Source organism: Priapulus caudatus, unplaced genomic scaffold (genome assembly GCF_000485595.1).
Source record: "Priapulus caudatus unplaced genomic scaffold, Priapulus_caudatus-5.0.1 Scaffold3, whole genome shotgun sequence".
NCBI classification, from domain to species: Eukaryota; Metazoa; Priapulida; class Priapulimorpha; order Priapulimorphida; family Priapulidae; genus Priapulus; species Priapulus caudatus.
This window is the reverse complement of record NW_014577064.1, coordinates 982,380-982,955: the sequence shown is the minus strand read 5'-3', so window position 1 is coordinate 982,955 and position 576 is coordinate 982,380.

The window sequence follows — 576 nt, the reverse complement described above, 5'->3', positions numbered from 1 at the left end:
GTGTGTGTGTGTGTGTGTGGTATCGCTATGCTGCCTGCTTGTTGTTGTGTGCCGTGTGTGTGTGTGTACAGGACTGTTTGCTGCAGGCTGGTTGCTGTGCGGTCGTCGTGCGCTGCGCGCGGTCGCGCTATGTGCTGTATTGTATTTTATTCCTATTCCTATATTTATTAATGATATGAATATATGGTATATCTCAATTAAAAATAGTAACAATATTATGGCACATCATACGATGATTCATGTTTAAACTGTCATGACTGAAATTAAGACAGAAAATCACGTCATAGATTACAAACACGTTTACTTCAATTATAATGCTAGATGAATTAGTTTTGTGAAAGGCACGATATTAGAGAGTATCTAATAGACAGAAACAGCGATCATTGAATGGTATATTAGGATCTTCGTGGAGGGGCACAATCGTGTTTGCTGCTCTTTTAGATATTACGCGTATATTGGCAATTGAGTTCGGCCGACCTGTAATTATTTCACACATCTCGATTAAAGAGCTAGCTTATACCTTTTCTCCAACGTTGTTACGTTAACCGGTTTGCGATCCTTCCTTGCTATCTATAA